A 7,017-nucleotide genomic window follows, 5' to 3' on the forward strand; every position below is an offset into this window, starting at 1 on the left:
ATGTATATATAATTAAATTAAATTAAAGTTTTACTACAATATTGCTTCCTTGACAATCCTTGAAACGTGTCATTTAAGGAAGTTTAAGAAAATGAGTAGTGCCTATTACTATTTAATTTCTATGTTTGTATAAAAATTATTATGTCAATGTAATATGCACTGTAGATAGTGAACAGAAAATGATAACTATTTGGGGGGCAGCTTTTTTTGTTTACATTTTTGGTTGTTTTTCACTATCTACTACTCTACCAATTTCATGATAAATAGATTTTTCTCCTAACAAATATCAGTACAGAAAAAAAAAGAGTCAAATAGTGAGAACTCAATAAATAATAAATATTGTTATTGTTTAACTTTTTACTGACCAAAAGTATCTTTAATGTAAAAGAATTTTTAAAATTCAATTACAAACGGCAATAATGTGTTGCTGATGATATTGGGAACATGAAATTTTTTAATGCTAAAATGTCATATGGGGTTTCAGCATCATGTGCGTCTCTAACGTCAAATGTTTTGCCTCTTTGAGCTAGTGCACATTTTGTGACTCTTAGGGAGCAGATTACCTGAAATATTGGGCAAAATATTTTCTCATAAGAAAAAGTCTTAGACTGACCATGGGAAAAGAAAAAAAAAATGCCAAATGATAATCAAAAACACAAAGCAATCCCCTAAACACTCTACCCTGCAGTGCTGATTCTGATGGGTTTAGTCTCTTTTTTTCCAAAGCAATCAAGTGAGCTATGTTTGGAAAAGGAAAGAAACAGTGCAACACACACACACGCACACGTGCACACGCACGTGCGCACACGCTGTTTAACCAATGAAAATCAATAATCCATAGCCAGAATTTTTTTTTTGAATTTCCAAGTTAAAGACCAATAAATGCTAAATGGCATCATATCAGAATATCTGGGCTATAGACTCAATCACCTATAAATTCCTCCAAATATCTACATTTAGAAAGAAGATATATTTCATTGATTTACAAAGGCCCATCTAAACATAGATATGGTTTGTCTGGGGAATTGTAAACTTAGTCTCAGACAGGCTCCGCATTCAGCCTGAAATGAATCTGCAGAGAGAGTGCTGAGTGTCACACATCCAGTGGGCTGTAGGGGAAATTCGTTAGAGATCATCCTGAAAGTCAGCCCTACCTGTAATGTAGAAGACCTCTCCTCCTCAAAAACAAACGAACAAACAAAAAAGAACAACAACAACAAAAATTCACCCCACATTTTGTTCAAATGATTTTTTTCCCCTTCAAATAACACCACTTTAATGTAATATTCCTCATATCTGCTCTTCCTTCTGCTTTGTGGATTTTCAGAAGAGCAGTTTGGAGCCATTTAGCGTTATGATGTTATGCATGTGACATGAAATGACAATCCCACAAGCTATCTTAGTGTGTTGAAAGAAGAAAGAGAAACAAAAATCGAGCAGGCTGTCTTGCTTGTCTCATTTGCCAGACCCCATCATAAAAAAGCAAACGAGTTGTTTAGCTGAGCACTTTCATAAGGATGTAATACCAGCTTTGGGTCCACAGGCGCGCGGAGGAGAGGCTGCTTCACAGGGCCTGTGCTAGATGGATGATACGGGTGGCGAGCGAACACACACATCCTGCCTGAATATGAACAACAGATTTGTCAGTGTGTGACAGGCTGACAGCCCCGCTCCCAGCTGCTTGTCCAGTGTTGTTATATCAGTACCTTGTCTAAGTATTCAGCAAAGAGGCAATCTGCTTCCTCTGTTCGTGGGAGGCAGGATGCCAGTTAAAAAACAAGTTTTGGCTTCAGGCTGCGGTGCCAGAATGCATTGAAAAGATGCAATTTAAACCCTTATGTGCCCCTCCGGCAACTTGCCGGCCTTGGAAGTTCAGTCCTCCAGATTCGGTTTGTAAAACAAAGACAATAACTCGAAATGAGATCTATGCTGGCAAACACTGTAATTTAGACTCCGTAAGTGTCTCAGCGGAACTTGGTTATGAAAGAAAAATAGGCTTGACTTCAGCACCATGAGGGGGACTCCAGCGGGAGGTGGCTCAGCATTCTTGCTGTTGCGGTGTTATTTTGGAGGTACTTAGTTAGATGATAGAAATAGATATAAATGTAGACATAGATATGGGTTGGATGCCTGGAAGGATATATGTACTAACCTGTCAAAAATGTGTCAGTGAAATATACCATTGCTCATTAAGCCTCTGAAGCCAATGATGAGGATTAGAAGTTCTCATTTTTATTAGCTGGACTATGTTGATGCGGTTGAAAATCAGTAATGAAATATTTAACAATGTAAAAATTGTAAGAATATATTTTTCAGACTTTATTCTAGTTAGTCATTGTAAAGACTTTACTAAATACCTGATTTTTTTTTTTTATACTATAGTCAAATCTATAGAAATAGATTAGAAAAATTAGAGATAAAATTGCTACGGAATTACATACATCATTTGAAAAAGTCTAAGAGAATGAATCAAATACATTGTGTTAAAGAGAGAAAGCAGGAGAAACAATGAATTTCAGAAAAAATTGCCAAATTGCTCTGGATGCTATGGGTAAATTGCTCAGAAGTTAGAGCATCACTTAATGGTTTGAGAGGTCTGATTTAGTTCTCACGTGGCAGTCTCTGACAGGAAGGGTCTAGAAAGTGAGAACCCAAAAAGATTTACACCGTGGTCTTTAATGGCTCCTGCAGAGCCGTTAGGCCTGTCAAACCATTAATAAGCAGTATTTAAGAGTCCCTAAGTACACATTTGCACAACAGTCCCCGAGGACTTAGGGAAAGCTATTATAGTTTGTCGGATCAATAATTATCATTTCATTCAAGTCCACTGTGAAATAAAGTACTAGCGATGGGGTCTTCTGGCATCCTTGGCCAGAGTCGCAACGTGGTGGTGGCGGTCTTAGTAAGGTTTCCGCTAGCGTACCTGGAGACTTAGGCCCACCATCTACATCTCTTTGTTCTGCCCTGTGTAAAACTCAGGAGATGCCAACATCTCCTTATCAAACACCATCTTTAATTGACTAAGAAAATGTATGTTTCCCTAAAATAACAAACAAACAAAAAATCTTGATAAAGTAGTAACGAACCTATGTTAGAAAGCATTCATCAAATTTTGAGTAGAAGTGCTGTACATGTTCTTTTTCCTGCTATAACTTAGCCCAAATGTCCAGTCATAAATGACTAGTTAAATAAATTATATGTCTATGCAAAGGAATAGTGGCCATAAAAAATGATGTAGAAGACACAAGAAAATATTTCTAATATTCTCAAGTGAAAAACTCAGTTTACAAAACTGTATGTGAACTTTCGATGATTAAAAAAATATGTACAATTATTTAGTTGGAAGAGGGAGAGGGAGAAATGGATGCCTGGGAGGACATATATTCTATATGGTCTAAAAAATTGATGTAGAAAATAGAATGAAGAAAGCTTTTGTGTTTTTCTTTGTGCTTTTTTGTATTTCTGAGACTTTTCTCCATGACAATGTGGTGCGTTTTCTGTTGGCCTTTTCTGTTAGAGAGAACATGCTTCTAAAATAAAAAGCTGTAAACAGTAGAGATGCACACTTAAATGATAGAATTTCACCACTTAGTTCATTGTTATTCTTTTTAATTTTCTGTTAGATATTTGTGATAGACATAACGTAATGCCGTTAAAGACAATAATATGAAACATCACAAATTACAAGTTACAAGCTGGTCAGGGTCTGCTCAGAGGTGTGGCACTGTCTCCCCTGAGCCCTGTGTCCCTGGGAAGGGCGTGGAGAGAGGCCGTTCCCATGTGTGAGGAGCAGGGAGCAGGTGGGTGGGGCCCAGGTAAGGGGGCTTCCATCTCGGGCGCCCTTCTGGGAATCTTCAGCAGGGCACTGCTTCTCTTCCTCTCGGTCACAGCAACCTGCTTTTCTGTTTAGGCTGCTGCTCAGAAGGAACATCTCGTCCGTTTGTTTGAAGTGTGGTTTGTAAGTGACTTGTCCTGCCTGCTAGCCACAGCTCACTCCTGCCCTTGACGTTCGTTGACTCAGGGCTGAGAGCTTCTCCAGTTCTCCCTGCGAAGATCATGCCTTTCCTGATGACCAAGTTGCACTTTCTTCTGCAAAACTTCTGCCCATTTGATCCCATTCACTTTCAACATTGGCCCTCGAAGGTTTGGGCCTGGTGAGGGTCCCCTTTCCTGTTTTTATTGCACTTTTATGACTTTCATTCTTCTTTTGTAAACATCTCTTGGCATTCATTTTATTGGGCTCTGAGGCAGATACTGTGCTTGGTCTACTATCGAGTCGAAAGCCAAGGACCATGTCTATTCTGCTCGCCACTGTGCCTAGCTCTGTTCTTGACCTTAATAAACACTTAAAAAGCACATGCTGAGTTATTAACAGAGTGCTAATTTGTGCATTATAATCTCAGGGCTCCTTATGTTGGCAAGGGAGGATATGAAACGACATGAAAATATTTAAAAATATCGGCTTAAAAATATTTGAAAAGGCTCTCTGGACCTGCATTCCCATTGGGCTGTCCCAAAGTTATCTTCATTTCCACATGTCTGAAGTCTTTGTCTTTTTCCTAAACTGATCTTCCTTAAATTGGTATCATTATGTGACCAGTGGCCCAATTTAGAAAACTCGGAGTCTTCTTGAATTTCCACCTCGCTGTGCTTGCTCACTTTTCATGTCACCAAGGCCTATCCATTCATGCTCCTAAATACCTCGTGATTTGATTCTCTACTCTTGATCTAACATTATCTCTAAATTAGTCTAGGCACTCACCATTTTTAGACTATTCTATAATAATAGCTCTGTGAAAAGGGGGACATTTTCTTATCCACTGCTGTTATCTCTAGTATCTAAATTAGAGACTGGCAAACTGTAGGTGCCGTATGTATGTATCGAATGAACGCGTAGCCTCCCAGATGTGTCCATTCTCTGCCCCACTCCACCTGTCCTCCAGACCAGAGTGTGATGGTGCATTATTGTCTGGTGGTTAGGAATGTGGGCAGTAGACTGGGCTTACATCACAGGTATAATGCTTGTTTCCATTTCCCGCATCTCCATTTTCCTATCTGTACGATAGAAATACTGCAATACTATCTTATGGCATTGTTATGAGTTGTCACAGGGATGAATCGTATAATCACACATGGAACAACAGAGTATGCGCTTTGTAAATATTACTCATTCCACAGTCACGATCATTGTTATGATCATCTCTCTGCTTGGAAAACTTCATTGGCTCCCACTCCCCACTATCTACAGGTTTCCAGTCTTCTGAGGATGGTTCTTCCCCGTCTGGCTTCACTTTACCTCCATCGTCACCCCCTGCCAGGACTCCCCAAGTCCCCTCATTCTACTGTTACCAAACAATGCATTCTTCCTGAAAATACACCATGCTCTCACAGCTCCGCTGTTGTCTGAGTGATTACCTTTTCCTTCAATAATTCCTCTTCTCTATTTGCTGTGTCCTCACTCATTCTTTATGATCCAGCCAAAATGTTACCTCATATGAAGATAGAATGGATTTTTCCCTCTATGTACTTATGTAATGCTTTGGACAGATCTGCCTTGTAGTTTGGATCCAATTCTATTACAATCATTTGTTTATGTACTTAGTTTCTCTATTATTATTTGAGATTATCTAAGGCAAGGAATGTAGCTTAGTTTTCTATTTCTGCCTCTCCAACTCAGCTCCTGGTATTATGGCTGGCATATGGTAGTAAGCAGGAAATATTTATTGAATGTCAGCATCAAATAAAATAACAGATACAATCACAAAGGTGACAAAAACCAGTGAAAGTAATATTTTGAATTGTTTGCTGTCCACGATAATGTCTCTTCTACAGACAAAATAAAATAATTATTTTTTGTTTACACTACATTTTCTTTTGAGTTGCCATTTTGACTTAGGTTTCTCCTATTTGTATAACCTCGATGTTATAAAGTCTCAGCCAACTATTAGGGATTAACTCTGCAATACAGTTGTAATTGTCACACAGTATTTCTAATGTAAGTATTTCCATTTGGAGAAGGGTTTAACAAATTTAAAAGTTTATTTTAAAATAGCAACTTCACCCTTTCCTGTTTGTATTTTCATGATTCAATGGTCCATAAGAAGTATATATTCTTTTGAAGTCAAGAGCAGTGGATAAATTATAAAACTCTCTATAAATATAACATAAAATGATATGAAAAGGAAGAGATATTTTAATTATACAGTATTAGCTAGGATTTCGGTGAAAGATCACATCCATCCTATGTCAGCGGTGCACTGGCATCCACGTGCGTGTTTTACTTTAACCAAGAAAAATAAGCATTAGAAACGTCACTGTTTTTAAATTCTAGCTCTTAAGAAGATATTCTTTAAGCTGATAGGAAGCGTATTTAAGTATATTTAAGCTCTCTTATTTAGAGTTAAGTGGGAGAAGAAAAGGCAAAATTGTCTCTGCAGATGTTGAGAAGAAATTCATTGCAGGCAATCATCATTTAATATCCAGTGCTGACTTTTTGAACAAGTGCTTTCTCTCAATGATAAATCAAATGAGTTGGCGCTAGCAATAATCTCTTAGAATATGAATGAGAAAAGCATGGATAGTAAAACAATAGAAACATTAACATAAAAAATTAGCCATTATAGCAAAGTACAGCAAAGGAAATTGGGAAACTATTTTGAATTTTTAATGGTTGATGCTCATGTGGTCTACAGCAAGAACTATTGTGTAAGAAATCTAAAATACAGACTGAGTTGTAAATATTTAGCCATTTAGATGTGACATGTAGTGTATGAGTTGTTGGTATTGCTATAACTAACATTTGAAATGAAAAGATGAGGAATTTTGCTATTTAAAATATAGAGACCCAAAACAACAATTTTCTTAATACTAGGTCTCCCATGCTCTCAACAAATGAGAGCACTTTCTAGATTTTGAACACGGTCTATAGACATTTTCTCTCCTCTATTTACACTCCGTTCCCTCCATCTGCAATGTCTCCCTCCATCTCTGTGTCGACGAGGCTTACTTATCTTTAAG

This window comes from Pteropus alecto, unplaced genomic scaffold (assembly GCF_000325575.1).
Source record: "Pteropus alecto unplaced genomic scaffold, ASM32557v1 scaffold65, whole genome shotgun sequence".
Taxonomy (NCBI): domain Eukaryota; kingdom Metazoa; phylum Chordata; class Mammalia; order Chiroptera; family Pteropodidae; genus Pteropus; species Pteropus alecto.